Source organism: Arachis ipaensis, chromosome B08 (assembly GCF_000816755.2).
Source record: "Arachis ipaensis cultivar K30076 chromosome B08, Araip1.1, whole genome shotgun sequence".
NCBI classification, from domain to species: Eukaryota; Viridiplantae; Streptophyta; class Magnoliopsida; order Fabales; family Fabaceae; genus Arachis; species Arachis ipaensis.
Genome location: NC_029792.2, coordinates 28,665,704 through 28,681,044, shown reverse-complemented (window position 1 = coordinate 28,681,044; position 15,341 = coordinate 28,665,704).

Genomic DNA, 15,341 nt, shown 5'->3' with positions numbered 1-15,341 from the left:
TACGTTGAACATCATGTAGACCGCTTTGTGGTTGTCAGGCACGCGGATCTTGGCTAAGCGAGTAACGAAGATTGGGTGATTGTCACGGGTCACCCCTTCATTCTAACTTAACTGAATTAAGTATAAGAGTATATCTTGGAGAAGAAGTAGGTGTGAATTGAAAGAAAAATAATAGTACTTGCATTAATTCATGAAGAACAACAGAGCTCCACACCTTAATCTATGGGGTGTAAAAACTCCACCGTAGAAAATACATAAGTGAAAATAGTCTAGGCATGGCCATGAGGCCAGCCACCAAACGTGAAAATATGGCATATGCTCCTAATACAATAGTAAAAAGTGCTATTTATACTAAACTAGTTACTAGGGATTACAGAAAATAAGTAACTAAGTGCAGATAGTGCAGAAATCCACTTCCGGGGCCCACTTGGTGTGTGCTTGGGCTGAGCATTGAAGCTTTCATGTGCATAGGCTGTTCTTGGAGTTAAACGCCAGCTTGGGTGTCAGTTTGGGCGTTTAACTCCAATTCTAGTGCCAGTTTGGGCGTTTTAGGGTGACTTTGGACGCCAGTTTAGGCCATTAAATCTCGGAAAAAGTATAGACTATTATATATTGCTGAAAAGCCCAGGATGTCTACTTTTCAACGCAATTGAGAGTGCACCAATTGGGCTTCTGTAGCTCTAGAAAATCCACTTCGAGTATAGGAAGGTCAGAATCCAACAGCATCTGCAGTCCTTTTTCAGCCTCTGAATCAGATTTTTGCTCAGGTCCCTCAATTTCAGCCAAAAAATACCTGAAATCACAGAAAAACACACAAACTCATAGTAAAGTCCAGAAATGTGATTTTTGCATAAAAACTAATAAAAATATAATAAAAAGTAACTAAAACATACTGAAAACTATGTAAAAACAATGTCAAAAAGGGTATAAATTATCCGCTCTTCAATACCCCGAGCTGGAATCTACTAGGGTATCAATATTGGGTAGAGGGTACGGGTCTTTTGGACATGCCTTGTTAAGGTCGGTGTAGTCGACGCACATCCTCCATTTGCATTTCTGTTTCTTGACCAACACCACATTTGCTAGCCAGGCCGGATACTTAATTTCTCTGATGAATACAGCTTCTAGCAGGGCTTGTACTTGTTCTTCGACCACCTGAACTCGTTCTGGTCCGAACTTTCACCTGCTTTGCTAAACATGTCGGGATCCCAAGTGGATAGCTGATAAACCACTATTTTATGGTTTATCTTGTGCTAATTTGAGTGGTTTTTATCAGCTTTTCACCCACTTAGTCATATGATTTGCATGGTTTTACAATTCCTTCCTGGATTTATTCTATGATTGAAAACTTGCTTCCTAAAGCTTCAAATTGTGTATTTTAATTTCTCCTTTATACCATTCGATGCCGTTATCTGTGCGTTAAGTGTTTCAGGCTTTATAGGGCAGGAATGGCTTAGAGAATGGAGAGGAAGCTTGCAAAAATAGAAGGAGCATAAAGGAGACAACCAGCGAGAAGTGACGCGTACGCATGGCTCACGCGTGCGTGCAAAACAGAGAAATCACAGCGACGCGTACGCATGGAAGCAGATCAGCACAACGACGTGAGCGCGCGCCTGACACGCACGCGTGGAAAGGGAATTTGGCCAGTGACGCGTACACGTGACCGACGCGTACGCGTGACAAGCGCGATCTGCAGAATTAACAGAAATCACTGGGGGCAATTTCGGGCCGCATTTTGACCCAATTTTTGGCCGAAAAACGCAGAATAAAGCCAGGAAACATGCAGAGACTCGGGGCATACTTGAACACGTTCTCATAATTCACAATTTTAAGATTAGATGTAGTTTTTAGAGAGAGGTTCTCTCCTCTCTCTTAGGTTAGGATTTAGGATTTCTTCTTCTCAATTTCCAGGTTCAATGTCCCTTTTATTTATTTTCTCAATTTAGTTTATGAACTCTTTATGTTTATATTGATTTTCTATTTAATACAATTTGAGGTATTTCAGATTTGATTTTGCTTTATTTTATGTTATGGATGCTTTTAATTTGATTTAAGATATTTTTCCCTTTTGACTTTGGTTAAATAATTAGTAACACTTGAGTTATCAAACTCAGCTGTTGATTGAAATTGGAATTCTTTGCTGATTAATTTGTACTCCAATAACTCTAGTCTTTCCATAGGATTTGACTAGGACCTGAGGATCAAATCAATTTGTCCACTTGACTTTCCTTTGTTTAGCAAGGGTTAATTAAAGTGGGAGCAAAATCCAATTCTCATCACACCTGATAAGGATAACTAGGATAGGACCTCAAGTTCTTATACCTTGCCAAGAGATTTTATTATTATTAATTTATTTTTCTTGTCATTTAAATTACTTGTTCCTTATTTAAAAAAAACCTAAAAACATATCTTTTTACATAACCAATAATAAATCATACCTCCCTGCAGTTCCTTGAGAAGACGGCCCGAGGTTTAAATACTTCGGTTATAAATTTTATTAGGTTTTGTTACTTGTGACAACCAAATTTTGTACGAAAGGATTCTCTGTTGGTTTAGAAACTATACTTACAATGCGATTATTTTTACAAAATTCTAAATTAGCAGAAATCTAGTTCGTCAAAATGGCGCCGTTGCCGGAGAATTGCAAACGTGTGCCTTATTATTGGTTATTGTAAATATTTTATTTTGCTTGTTTATTTGATTTTATTTTTGTTTTTAATTTTTATTAGTTGCTATGAGTTCTCACCCCCATCGCTTTGAGTTTGGTTCCAATGTTGTTGCAAGGAATGGAAATTATAATAGGAACATGCATCAAGGTCAAAACAATCAGAGATGGAAGGAGCCACGAGGATCTTATCAACCCTTTCAGCAACAACACCTTCCACAGTACCACAAACAAAGACCATTCCACAATGCATGCCGAGACAATAGTTATGGTGGACCCTTTCGTGACAACCAACCTCCACCAAATTACTATAGTCAAGAGCTATTCCAGGGAGCGTACCAAGATGATGGATATGGTGGACCCCCTTGTAGTTACCAACAAGGCCCACTATATGATTATGAACCGCCTCCTCAACACAACTCTGGACCACTATACTCACAAGCCCCTTACTACCAAACATCATCACATGATTCTAACCTTTATCCACCATATCAACCACCCTATGAGCCATACATAGACCCACCCCAATTCCAACCCAGTTACTCCCAAGGACCACCACCTCCATATACACCACATCCATATCCATCAATCCAAGAGTTTTATGATCCTACTTATGATATCCGAGCAGAACAAGAGTCAAGGGATCGTCTCAAGGAAATAATGGATCGATTTCAAGCAACCCTGCGTCAATTGAACCGAGCGATAAACCAAACAGCACCCGAAGCTTTCATGGCTAAGGAATCTCAATTTGAGAGCAAGGAATTAAAGTGTGCTGTGCAACAAGTGGAAAAGATGGAGAGTGATGAACCACCCTCTTATCATGAACCCTTCCTCCCAAATAATGAGCCCTCACATCCACCTCAACCTTCAATGCATGATACTATTAGTGTTCTTCTTCAAGGGCAAAGAGAGATGAAATGGGGAGTACTAGAATTCGCGACTGCCTTTACCGAGGTAGTAAATTGATTAGCTTCCCAACATCTGAGCACTCAAAGTACTCCCATGGCTACATGTGGAGAATCAAAAGAAGAGCGTAGCATGAAAGAGACACTAGAAACTCCGGTGGACAACGAGGAACATGGCTTTGTATTGGAACAAGTGGAGGAAGCCATAACAGCTGCAGAGGAAGAAGTGGTTGAAGATTTAGGAGATGCTGAACCTCCATGGAAATCTAGAATTGTAGAGTACCCCTTCAATAAGATTGAAATTGATGTCAAGAAGGCCAGTGCACAACCTCCATGGCATATTCCTTATGAAGACTTAGATGGGACAGATCAAGAAGTAAGTTCCCTTGGTGATGAGAATCTTCAAGTCCTCCTAGTGATAAATCTACATCTGCAAATGAACTACTTGAGTATGAAGACTCTTCTCTGATTGAGTCTGCAAATGATGTGGAAGTAGAATCCCTTCGAAAAGGATGGACGGGAGTTGAGTACGCTTTGTCAAGAACGTTAGAGACTTCTCCACCTAGGTTGTCGTCTACTCCTTCACTTGAGTGGGTAAAACTTATCTCTGTTCGTCTTCCTATCCCACTTGAGTACGGTATTCTTGAAACGGATGGCCAACTTAGGAACCTTTGTGGCATTAAACGTAAGAGAAGAATGTTTAGTGGTTGGAGTTGCAAATCAAAGCTTATTAAGGTTGATACTTCAAGAGAAAGATGGAAGGGCTCAACTGGTGATAATTTGGTTAGATCTAAAAGAAGAGTTTGGTACTCCGTAGATAATTCAGAGTGCTTTCCACCCAGATGGAACCATGATGATCAACTTGAAGACGGGTGCAGAAACAAGATTTGGGATCCAGGCATATATGAGGATCAAATTTGGGAGCTCAAAACTTGTGACAAACTCCATCAAAGCTTGAGAAATTTACTTGGTATTGATAGAGCTTATTGGAAGTCCAAGCATTGGTGGAAGTTTCAGGATGAGTTCAAGCACAAGCTGCCATGACAAGGAGCTCACCAAATGTCCAACTTAAGGACTTTAACTAAAAGTGCTAGGTGGGAGACAACCCACCATAGTATGATCGTTCCTTTTCAATTTTAATTTTATTTCATTTTGTTTGTTATAAAGTTTTGTTTTATTCTATTGAACCTGAAATTATTCATAACTTCCATATCAGCATTTGCATTCTGCATTCTGCATATTGCATACTGCATCAAAAAAAAGGAATGCACGCGACGCGTAAGCGTCACTGACGTGTCCACGTCATAGATACCTTGGACACGAGAAGAAAAGATAGAGAGTCACGCGAAAGCGTGGCTGGTGGCGTGCCTTAGGCACAAACATGACCACGCGACCGCGTCACTAACGCATTCGCGTCATTTGCGATATAGCCTCCCCACGCGTCCGCGTCACCCACGTGAACGCATGGCCCTGTAAAATCGACGTAAATGGGTGTATGGAAGCAAGTTATGATGGAGTGGGGATGGAACCATGCTAGAAGCACCAGCACTCCCACGTGATCGCGTGCCCCACGCGGCCGCGTTGTTTTACAAAATCAGTCCATTCAAGGTGCACGTCACCCACGCGCACGCGTCACCCTAAATTTTGGCAAAATGCGTTTGAGACAGAAAGTTGCGCGAACACGAGGCTGCTCTCACGCCACTAGCACAAATCAACTCACGCGAACACGTCATCCACGCGTCCACGTCGCCTGCGTCGCACAATTTATCTAGATTAGTGCCAATTATCTTATCTTTTCTTCTCTAATCCTAATTTCTTCTATCTTTTCTTCTTTCTTCTTTCTTTCCTACTTTCTTTTTCTTCATCATCCTTCTTCACTTCCATTCTATTTTACTTACTTATTTGCATACTTTCTTTCATTGCATTTTCATTTTGTGCATATTTTTATTTTCTTCTCTAAATTTATTATTTTTGGTGATAAATGTTCTTATTCAACTGTTGTATCTTTTCTGGTATTATTTTGATGCTTAGTGACTTGATTCACACTGTTAGATGATATTATCTTTTTGTCAATGTCAACCTTTTATGATACATGTATTTCTTTTGCATTGACATGAACTTACACTGTCTTTCATTATCTACCGTCTCTTCCCATTGTTGAAAATTTTGCACCACTGGTATGCCATGTGCTTCTATTATTTTCTCACATACATGTTGAAACTTCCATGTAAATGAGACCCTTATCATTTGGCATTAACCCACCCATACTTCATTTATTTTCTTATCTTTATTTCTGGGTTACTTTTCTTCCCTTTTTCTTTCAGGATGGCCACCCGAAAGGGAACCGGAAGACATTTACATGGGGAGACAAACAGGTCTATCTGCAAAATCTTCGGAGAAAAGCGCCAGTTGGAACAGCCCGTCCACCTGCACATCTCAGCATGCACCGAGGATGGTGCAATCTTTAAGTGTGGGGAGGTCGATACCGATCTCCATGGGTTAGTTATTCTCTTCTCAACACCAATATCTTATCTTCTTTATTAGTTCATTATTGCATTGCATAATAGATTGCATGTGTAGTTGATTGTTTGCATTTACGTACTACTTGGTTGAAAAATAATAAGTCTTTCTAGGACCCTATTTTTGAAAAATTTCACTAATTTAAAATCAAAATTTTTGTGTTAAACTTGTTTGAAGTTGTATTTGAAACATGCTTTTTGAGCCAAAGAACACACAACCCGTGAGATTTTGAGCTTATTTATATGGTTACATCATTTAACCATAAATTTTTATTCTTGTGTGTTTTCTTCTCTATAACTGCAATCTAGATTTTGTTCCAGTCTATATGTCCATTAATTAGTATATTTACATGCTTGCATATGATTGAGGCCATTACTTGTTTTGCTCACTTATCCCAAATAAGCCTACCCTTCTATGTCACCATTGTTAGCCACTTTGAGCTTTTTAATCCCCTTCTGTTCTATAACCACATCACTAGCCTTAAGCAGAAAAACAATTAAATACCCCAATTGAATCTTTGGTTAGCTTAAGATAGAGATTGTGCATCAACTAAGTGTGGGGAAACTGTGGTAACATGGGTTAATAAGGGAATGTATCATGTTTCTAACTTATTTGAATATTGAGAATTTGGGAACCTACTCATGAAAAACCAAAATAGAAAAATAATAGAAAATCCATGTGTATTGATAACTTATGTTTGCTTTTATCATTCAAAAAAATCCAAAAATATTCAATAAATAAGTAAACAAATAAGGGGACAAAAATTATCCCAATGTTAAGCTTTAATAGAAATATCAATGCACATGTGATAAAAGTAAAGAAATGTCAAAAAAAAAATTTTTGGTACATGAGTATGTGATACAAAAGTGGGAATTATGGGTAGCTAGGCATGAATTTAAAAGTATATAGAGTATATGTATGTTAGGTGAGAGCTTAGGTTAGTCAAAGATTCATATTACAGCTCACTTGGCCATACATGTATCCTTAGCTTCACCTCAGCCCCATTACAACCCTGAAAAGACCTCATGAAGTTTGCATTGGTATGCTAAATATTTGTTGATTAGTTAGATGAAGAACAAGGTTTAGAAAGCATGACTAGGGAAGAATAGAGTGATTGACCCTAGACACTTGAGAGTTAAAGTGATATACACTACCAGTAAGGGTTCAATGCTTGGTTCTATGTTCCCTGCTTTCATGAGCTCTCTTCTTACAAGTTTACTTGCTTTTTATTGTACGATTTGAATTAGTGGAATTTGGTTTATGTTTGTCTTGGAAAACTTGTTCGCTTTTAACAACGTAGGCAAAATCATTTTAGCATATAGTTGCATTCACATATAGGTTGCATTTCATGAGTCCTACTGTCCCTTATTAATTCTCTTTGCCTCCTTGAGCTTAACATGAGGACATGCTAATGTTTAAGTGTGGGGAGATTGATAAACCACTATTTTATGGTTTATCTTGTGCTAATTTGAGTGGTTTTTATCAGCTTTTCACCCACTTAGTAATAAGATTTGCATGGTTTTACAATTCCTTCCTGGATGTATTCTATGATTGAAAACTTGCTTCCTAAAGCTTCAAATTGTGTATTTTAATTTCTCCTTTATACCATTCGATGCCGTTATCTGTGCGTTAAGTGTCTCAGGCTTTATAGGGCAGGAATGGCTTAGAGAATGGAGAGGAAGCTTGCAAAAATGGAAGGAGCATAAAGGAGACAACCAGCGAGAAGTGACGCGCACGCACGGCTCACGAGTGCGCGCAAAATGGAGAAAATCACAGCGACGCGTACGCGTGCTTGACGCGTACGCGTGGAAGCAGATCAGCACAACGACACGATCGCACGCCTGACGCACACGCGTGGAAAGGGAATTCGGCCAGTGACGCGTACGCGTGACCGATGCGTACGCGTGACAAGCGCGATCTGCAGAATTAACAGAAATCGCTGGGGGCGATTTCGGGCCGCGTTTTGACCCAGTTTTCGGCTCAGAAAAGCAGAATAAAGCCAGGGAACATGCAGAGACTCGGGGCATACTTGAACACGTTCTCATAATTCACAATTTTAGGATTAGATGTAGTTTTTAGAGAGAGAGGTTCTCTCCTCTCTCTTAGGTTAGGATTTAGGATTTCTTCTTCTCAATTTCCAGGTTCAATGTCCCTTTTATTTATTTTCTCAATTTAGTTTATGAACTCTTTATGTTTATATTGATTTTCTATTTAATACAATTTGAGGTATTTCAGATTTGATTTTGCTTTATTTTATGTTATGGATGCTTTTAATTTGATTTAAGATATTTTTCCCTTTTGGCTTTGGTTAAATAATTAGTAACACTTGAGTTATCAAACTCAGCTGTTGATTGAAATTGGAATTCTTTGCTGATTAATTTTTACTCCAATAACTCTAGTCTTTCCATAGGAGTTGACTAGGACCTGAGGATCAAATCAATTTGTCCACTTGACTTTTCTTTGTTTAGCAAGGGTTAATTAAAGTGGGAGCAAAATCCAATTCTCATCACACCTGATAAGGATAACTAGGATAGGACCTCAAGTTCTTATACCTTGCCAAGAGATTTTATTATTATTAATTTATTTTTCTTGTCATTTAAATTACTTGTTCCTTATTTAAAAAAAAAACCCAAAAACATATCTTTTTACATAACCAATAATAAATCATACCTCCCTACAGTTCCTTGAGAAGACGACCCGAGGTTTAAATACTTCAGTTATAAATTTTATTGGGTTTTGTTACTTGTGACAATCAAATTTTTGTACGAAAGGATTCTCTGTTGGTTTAGAAACTATACTTACAACGCGATTATTTTTACAAAATTCTAAATTAGTAGAAATCTAGTTCGTCAACAGGCAACCTATGAGATATAAACTTAGGATCTATCCCAGGCATGTCGGAAGCTTTCCAGGCGAAGAGGTCGGAATTTTCTCGCCAGAGCTTTACGAGCTCTTGTTTTAGCTCTTTCTTTATATCAGCTTCTATGTTGGTGGTTTTCTGATCTCTTGTCTAATCTGAATCTCTTCCGTCTTTCCTTTCGGATGCAGTCGTGACTCTTCTTTTGCTTAGACTCCTCCGAGCTCTACTATATTAACTTTCTTGCCTTTACCTCTCAGGTTTAGGCTTTCATTGTAACACTTCCTTGCCAACTTTTGATCTCCCCTAATAGTAGCAATTCCCTCTGATGTCAGGAACTTCATGCAGAGGTGAAGGGTAGAAACAACTGCTCCTAGCTGATTTAAAGTCGTTTTGTCTATCAGGGCATTGTAAGCAAAGGCTACATCAACAACAATGAAGTTGATGCTTAAAGTCTTGGACTTCAACCCCCTTCCAAAAGTTGTGTGTAGGGGGATGAAGCCCAGTGGTTTAATAGAAGTGTCTCCTAAACTGAAAAGTGTATCCTGGTAGGTTCTTAACTCCTTTTCCTCAAGCCCTAACTTATCAAAGGCTGGCTTGAACAATATGTAGGCTGAGCTCCCTTGATCTATCAGGGTTCGGTGTAGGTGAAGGTTGGCTAGGATTATTGTAATTACCACTGGGTCGTCATGCCCGGATATGATTCCTTATCCATCTTCTTTGGTGAAAGAGATGGTTGGAAGGTCAGGTCCTTCACTCCCGACTTGATATACTTTTTTCAAATGTCTTTGTCTATGGATATGTCATTCTGGAGTTTGCGGGGGCGGACCTCTTCATTCTTGACCTTCATCATCTCTTTTTCTTTTTCCATGAGTGTCTGACCTTTCCGTGAGATATCTGTCCAGCCGACCTTCTTTGGCCAGCTTTTCTATTACATTTTTAAGGTCGTAGCAATTGTTTGTGGTGTGCCCATAAAGCTTATGGTACTCGCAATACTCATTATGACTTCGCCCCTTTTTATTTTTTATTGGGCGTGGGGGAGGAAGCTTCTCAGTGTGGCAAATTTCCTTGTACACATCTATGAGGGAAACTCTCAACAGAGTATAGTTATAATATCTTCTGGGTTTCTCAAATCCGGCTTCTTCCTTTCTCTTGGGCTCCCTTTCCCTTTCTTTTGATTGTTGAGGGTTCCCAAGTCGCCAATTTGGTTTTCGTAACCTGGCATTTTTCTCCATGTTGATGTACTTCTCGGTCCTCTCTTGTACATCACTCAAGGAAGTCGGGTGCCTTTTTAAAATGGACTGGGAGAAGGGTCTGTCTCGAAGGCCGTTGACGAGTCCCATTATTACTGCCTCAGTAGGCAGGTCCTGGATCTCTAAGCATGCTTTATTGAACCTTTCTATGTAGTCTCTCAGGAGTTCTCCGACCTCCTGTTTTATTCCCAGTAGGCTAGGGGCATGCTTGACCTTGTCTTTCTGAATTGAAAACCGCGTAAGAAACTTACGTGAGAGGTCGTCAAAGCTAGTGACCGACCTGGGGGGAGGGTATCAAACCACTTCATGGTCACTTTTGTTAGAGTCGTCGGGAAGGCTATGCAGCGGTTAGCGTCGGAGGTGTCGGCCAGATACATCCGACTTTTGAAATTACTGAGGTGATGCTTTAGGTCGGTCGTTGATTTAAGAAAATTGTCGTGTCGGTACAGAATTTCACACAAAATGAATTCTCGTTGCAAGTATAGTTCTACACCAACAAACAATCCTCCCAATCAAAAATTTAGGTTGTCACAAGCACAAACCCCAATGAATTTATAACCGAAGTATTTAGACTCTGGGTCGTCTCACAAGGAATTACAATGAAATGAATGATTATTGGCTATGAAGATGCAAGGGGGGTTTTTGATTGATAAGATGGCAATAAAATAAATGATAAGAGAAATAAAGAGAGCAACTAATGAAGAGAGACATTCATGGCAAGGGTTGAGATCATAGGCTTTCTATCCTAGTCATGCAATGATTAATTCATCTTATTTAGTCAACTCCATCAAATAGGGAGAAAGTTAAACAAGATTAATCAATCATACCACAATAATAACAAGAATTTATCTTATTACGTCATCTCCAACATTGGAAGAAGGTATCATGTTATCTTCCATGAGAGAAAATCTAACAAGACTAGCTAATCTCAATCCAAAAGTCCTAATCAACTCACTAATTTAATTAGCAAAAGATTAGCGTCAATGGAAACAATATTCCAAAAGTCCTAATCAACTCACTAATTTAATTAGCAAAAGATTAGCGTCAATGGAAACAATATTAACTAACAACTCTAGATCACCAACATGAGTTGGGTTTTCATGACTCAAGATTGCCTAATTACTCTCTCCAAGCCAAGAATGCTCAAAAATCTACTCTAAGGCCCAACCAAGCATTTTGTCAAACACTTGGTGGGTACAAATGGAAAGCATAGTAAAATATGCAAGAATAGTAAAATCTACTAACTACAAATTACAAGGAAACAAGATCATAACTCAAATCATCAATAAAAGAAACATCAAACATAAATTTCATTAAAAGAAAATCAAATTCAACATGAACATTCATGAACATAAAAGAGAGCAAAAAGGGAAATTAACACTACAAATCATGAGAATGAAAGAGTAGAAGCAAGAATTCATAAAAGAAACAAGATGAAAACATGTAATTGAACCTAAATCTAAGAGAGATTAACCTAACCTAATTCTAGAGAGAAGAGTGAGCTTCTCTCTCTAGAAACTAACCTACATGATGCTATACTACCAAACAATTGCTCCCCCCTTGTCCAAGCTTGAATTCTGCATGAAATAGCATTAGAAATGAGTTGGGTTGGGTCCAAAGTGCTTCAGAAATCACTGAGGGCGATTTCACCTTAGTGGGCCACGGCAGAATCGGCGCGCACGCGTACATGGCACGTGCGCGCCCCTTAGCACGAAGCAAAATAAGACAAATTTTAAATCATTTCGAAGCCCCGGATGTTAGCTTTCCAACGCAACTAGAACTGCCTCATTTGGACCTCTGTAGCTCAAGTTATGGTCGATTGAGTACGAAGAGGTCGGGCTTGACAGCTTTACAGTTCCTTCATTTCTTCATGAGTTCTCCCGCTTTGCATGCTTTTCTCCTCACTTCTTCCATCCAATACTTGCCTTATGAACATGAAATCACTCAACAAATATATCAAGGCATCGAATGGAATTAAAGTGAATTAAAATCACCAATTTTAGGGCCTAAAAAGCATGTTTTCACATTTAAGCACAAATCAAGGGAGAATTGCAAAATCATGCTATTTCATTGAATAAATGTGAGAAAATGTGATAAAATCCCCCAAAATAAGCACAAAATAAACCAAAATATTGGGGTTTATCAGTCGTCCCGTCATACAGATCCATGTCAGGGCTTTTAAAGGTTTTGGAAACTTTAGCCCTCATGATATCCTCAGTGAATAAGTCTTCTCCCCCCAATGGAGTGTCCTCTCTGTCTACGAAAGAGTCCTTATTTTGGAGATTAGATTCCAGCTTCGAGAGCTATTCTTCAAGCTCTCTTCGTCGCTCGATTTCTCGCCTTAGGATTTTCTTCACTTCACGCTGTCGCTCCAGCTCTTGTTCTAGTTGCTCGAGTCAACCTTGGTGGCCATGTAACAACCCCATGAGGTCAGTGGAATGAGGTTGCCCCTCCTTTCCGGGCTAATGAACCTCAGAGAAAACTTTCTTTGATCCCTGGGTATTCGAAGGGCCTTCACCACGCAATCCTTCCACACCTGATAGGTGTATTATTGCTTGGTCATTATTGACCACATCCTGATGCTCTTGATCGGATTTCGATGTGATGTATCCGTCTTCATGCTGGTTGTCTGCCATTATAGGTTGATCTCTGGGTTTTCGACAATGGCGCTAATGTTCCAGGGGTTACCTGAAACTGGATGTGGATTGGTCTTGCTTATGAGGCCCAAACGTTCAATGGAGTGATCTCCGACTTGTCCCGCGTCAGAGAGCCACCGTTCGACTTGTGTGTTTGAAAGGGTGGGGTGGTACCTGCAAGACACTCCGATGCCTAAGTCAGCAAAGGGTTAAGCAGGTTAAAGAGTATTGGAACTTAAGTATACTTAAAGAGTATCAGTGTATTTATAGGTGATGAGCCAATAACTACCATTGGAGTAGTTCCACTTCTAATGGTGAATAACTGTCCCTTTATCCTAGGGTTGTTAAGATCCCTTCTAGAAGTGGGAGAGAGATTTACGGAGGCAGTTATTCGCTTGGATAAGCGTTGAATGCCTGCTGGTGTTGAACCCGACCTCTTTGTGGAGGTCGGATAGGAGGTGAAGGCCAACCTTCATGATTGGGCCTTTTAACTTAATTTGGACCTGACTTATGATTTGGGCCAGGGTATGAACAAGTGTAAACAAAAGACATTCATAATTATTTCATTTACAGTGTAAACGACATATGTGTATATATAAATATAAAAATCTAATTTTTAAAATAATAAAAAATATTAATAATTTAAATTGGACTAAACTCTTAAAAATAGAAGGTTTCAAATAATAGGGAAGATGAAAAATTTCAAATAACAGGAAAGATAGACGGTTTTAACTCACTAATTGGACGACTGAACTTATCACGTAATTTAAAACTGCCCATTTAAAGTCAGCTTATTATTATTTTTAGAAACCAACCTATTTAATATCTTAAAATAATAAAAAAAAGTGTTAATAATTTGATATATTTTATTATTATTTAGATTTAATTGATTTATATATCAAAATTATTTTTAATAAACAAATTATATCTCAATTAAAAATGTGTAGCATTATTTGAATTAGTTTAGTGTAAATTCTAATAAAAAACCGTCTGTAAGGCCCACATCAGTTGGAGAGGGGAACGAAGCATGCCTTATAAGGGTGTGGATACCTCTCCCTAGCATGACGCGTTTTGACGAGTGAGTGTGGGGGGCTTCGGCTATCATCCCTATCGTCAAAGGCAAAATCGTGAGGCCTTGTGTGCCAAAGCGGACAATATCGTGCTAGCAGGTGGTCTGGGCTGTTACAGATGGTATCAGAGCCAGAACCCGGATCGATGTACCAGCGAGGGCGCTGGACTCCCTTAGGGGGTGGATTGTAAGGCCCACATCAGTTGGAGAGGGGAACGAAGCATGCCTTATAAGGGTGTGGATACCTCTCCCTAGCATGACGCGTTTTGACGAGTGAGTGTGGGGGGCTTCGGCTATCATCCCTATCGTCAAAGGCAAAACCGTGAGGCCTTGTGTGCCAAAGCGGACAATATCGTGCTAGCGGGTGGTCTGGGCTGTTACACCGTCAATGGGTCAGTGAGTGGAAGAACCAATCATGCTAATAGTGGTAGTTAAAAAAAGGTAACGGTGTAATTTTAACGCTACCACTTATGCGCTTTCATTTATTTCAAGAGTTTGGATAAGTAAATGTGTTAATAGTGTTAACAGTGAAAAGTTTAAATTTAAATTGGTTTAGTGTAAATCCAAATTTTTAACTAACCTTGTAGACCCATTAATCTAAACTAATAGTCTAACTTCACTGTTATTTGAAACTATCTATTTTAAAAAATTCAGTACAAATGAATATAAAAGAAGTTATTAATTTAAAATTTGAATAGGTTGGTTTCTAAAAAATTAATGTGATGAATTTAAACAAACAGTTTCAAATGACGTGATACTCCATTAATCAATTAGTTAAAATCACATATCTCCCTTGTTATTTTGAAACCGCCCATCTTTCCTATTATTTAAAACCATTCACATTTTCTATTATTTGAAACGTTCTATTTTTAAGAGTTTAGTCCAATTTAAATTATTAATATTTTTTATTATTTTAAAAAATTATATTTTTATATTTAAAAATACACATATTTTGTTTACACTGTAAACAAGATACGTGCAAAATTATCTCGTTAATCCTTAAATAGAGCTCCGATCCGTGATAGATTAGTCCTTAGTTTGTCAGATTAGGAGATACCGTAGGCAACAAAAAAAAACTAACACCCCTTCTTCTAGGAATTCCAAAGCAATTCAATTAGCTTCTAGCATAGAGCAAATATCTGGAGTAGGAACGTCGAATATATGAAGGTTAGGAGGAAGCTCCTGACCCTTTTTAGCAAGCTGATCAACTATAATGTTACCTTCTCGTAAAGTATGCAACCACTTAATTTCTTGAAGTCAACCAGGCAGAATTTTAATATCATCAAAGAGAGTCTTACCAGATCAGAAAAAAGAGCTCCATCTTTAATAAACTGAATTGCTATGTCTGAATCAGATTTAATAATTAGATGACTATATCCATTTGTTGTTGTAATTTGGAGGCCTCTAATAATTTCACAGAATTTTGTGTGCATGAT